Source organism: Chiloscyllium plagiosum, chromosome 48, assembly GCF_004010195.1.
Source record: "Chiloscyllium plagiosum isolate BGI_BamShark_2017 chromosome 48, ASM401019v2, whole genome shotgun sequence".
NCBI classification, from domain to species: domain Eukaryota; kingdom Metazoa; phylum Chordata; class Chondrichthyes; order Orectolobiformes; family Hemiscylliidae; genus Chiloscyllium; species Chiloscyllium plagiosum.
This window is the reverse complement of record NC_057757.1, coordinates 9456897-9459680: the sequence shown is the minus strand read 5'-3', so window position 1 is coordinate 9459680 and position 2784 is coordinate 9456897.

The following is a 2784-nucleotide window of genomic DNA, read 5'->3' as shown; positions in this document are numbered from 1 at the left end:
CCATCCCTCCCCCCAAACCTATCTCCCCCCACCCCCTACCCTCCCACAAACTCCTGCCATTGCTGTTCCACTGTCATTCTGAGACAGGCTGTTTCCCAGTACATTAAAGCCTGAAGTGAAGCAGGATGAATTGACTTCCCTTATCTATTCAGCTATTCCCTCAGTTGAACACAAGATGGATAATTTAAACAGAACACCTTCCCTCATGGGTACAGATATGCTTTTTTTTTAAACAAGGTGCCGAATTAACTAGGCTTCTGTGAATGAAGTGAGTTTATTAATTACTAAAGTGAGAAGAGTTAGTAACACAATTGATTTCAAAAAATGATTTGGAGATGCCAGTGTTGGACTGGGTTGTACAAACTTAAAAATCACACAACACCAGGTTATAGTCCAACAGGTTTAGTTGAAAGCACACTAGCTTTCGGAGCGACGCTCCTTCATCAGGTCTTTGGCTTTTTGCAGATTGATTGAGATCCTGTAGTTCAGTGCTCAGGGTGTGAGATAAAAATCCTTTGTCCTACATTTTTGTGATTTGTAGCATTCCGAGGATCTTTACCTGAAAATCAGGGGGTAAATAGGGGATAGTTCTTTGTCTAGGGTCACTTGGACTGAGTAAGCCAGTCAGTTGTAGTAACACACACCCCAGGCAAAGTGCAAACACAGCAACTGGGTGATGACATCAGCATAATGTAAACGGCAGCAGTTATCCTGGGTGGACGTACCCCCACAACTTATCCACTAAACAAAGGAGGGCCAAAACAAAGACATTGGATCCTGCTACACAAAGGAACTAACCGCAGCAAGCCATCCAAATGATTAACTGTTTCAAACTATAAAATGATCTCCCTGATTGGTCAGAACTATAGAAAGTTCTGGAAAACCATCTCAGGTATTAAAAACAGAGTTCACCTGCAAAACTGTGCTGTTGGAATCATCTGAGATCTTCCAAGGAGGCTAGCTCTCCATCCAGAGAGAGAGGAAGGAGGCTTCACAGAGGCAGAGAGAGAGTAACTACATAGATTTACAAGAGACTGATGAAATACTGTAACATTAAGGGGCTAAATAGGATTAGAGATAGTATGTTTAGTATTAAAGATTGTTGTAACTTTGTTCCTAATAAAGTTGGGACTATTTTACATTGGTAGCGGCTTGTGTTTGTATTGCTTCAGTATGGTTCAGATAGAGTTGTTAAGGCAGCATAAGGTGTGCTAGCTTTTATTGGTAGAGGGATTGAGTTTCAGCCAGGAGGTCATGCTGCAGCTGTACAAAACCCTGGTGCGGCCGCACTTGGAGTATTGCGTACAGTTCTGGTCACTGCATTATAGGAAGGATGTGGAAGCTTTGGAAAGGGTTCAGAAGAGATTTACTAGGATGTTGCCTGGTATGGAGGGAAGGTCTTATGAGGAAAGGCTGAGGGACTCGAGGCTGCCTTTTTTAGAGAGAAGAAGGTTGAGAGGTGACTTAATTGAGACATATAAGATAATCAGAGGGTTAGATAGAGTGGACTGTGAGAGCCCTTTTGCTCAGATGGTGATGGCTAGCACAAGGGGACATAGCTTTAAATTGAGGGGTGATAGATATAGGACAGATGTCAGAGGTAGTTTCTTTACTCAGAGTAGTAGGGCTGTGGAACGCACTGCCTGCAACAGTAGTAGACTCGCCAACTTTAAGGGCATTTAAATAGGCATTGGATAAATATATGGATGAAAATGAAATAGTATAGGTTAGATGGGCTTCAGATTGGCTCCACAGCGCAACGTCAAGGGCTGAAGGGCCTGTACTGCACTGTAATGTTTTATGCTCTATTGGGGACATCTGGGAAAATTCATTCATAACATTCTGATTGGAGTTCTCCAAATTATTTTTGTTTGATTAGATTATATTAGATTAGATTACTTACAGTGTGGAAACAGGCCCTTCGGCCCAACAAGTCCACACAGCCCCGCCGAAGCGCAACCCACCCATACCCCTACATTTACCCCTTACCTAACACTACGGGCAATTTAGCATGGCCAATTCACCTGACCTGCACATCTTTGGACTGTGGGAGGAAACCGGAGCACCCGGAGGAAACCCACGCAGACACGGGGAGAATGTACAAACTCCACATAGTCAGTCGCCTGAGGCGGGAATTGAACCCGGGTCTCTAGCACTGTGAGGCAGCAGTGCTAACCACTGTGCCACCGTGCCGCCCACTTTAAGGAGAGAAGAGAAACAACAAACTCAGCAACAAAATAAAGAACTCTGGATACTGGAAATCAGAAACCAAACTATAAACTTAGCCCCATTAACCCTGCAAAGTCTTCTTTATCTGGAAGTTGTTGCCAAAATTGGGAAAGTAACTCAGTCAGTCAAGCAACAGCCTAATTGATTCATACACTCAGAATCATACCTCACAATGTTCTAGATGCAACTATCACCAGCTCTGGGCATGTCTGTCTCACTGGCAGCATAGTGGTATACTGTCAGAAGGGAGCTTTCCTGTGACTGCTCACCATTGATTCCAGATTCCACATAGTCTCATGGCATCAGATGGGCAAGGAAATGTCCTCATGATTGCCATGTACTGTGCCCAGCCCTAGGCTGCTGAATCCATATTCCTCGATGGTCCCTGGGGAGACCGTGAAAGTATTTACAGAGGGCCCCTGTGGAGAGTGTGACAGTATTTACAGAGGGTCACTGAAAAGAGTCAGAAACTATTTACAGAGGGTGCCTGGGGAGAGTGGTAGAGTATTTACAGGAGGTTCCCAGCGGGAATGTGCCAGTATTTACTGTGGATCA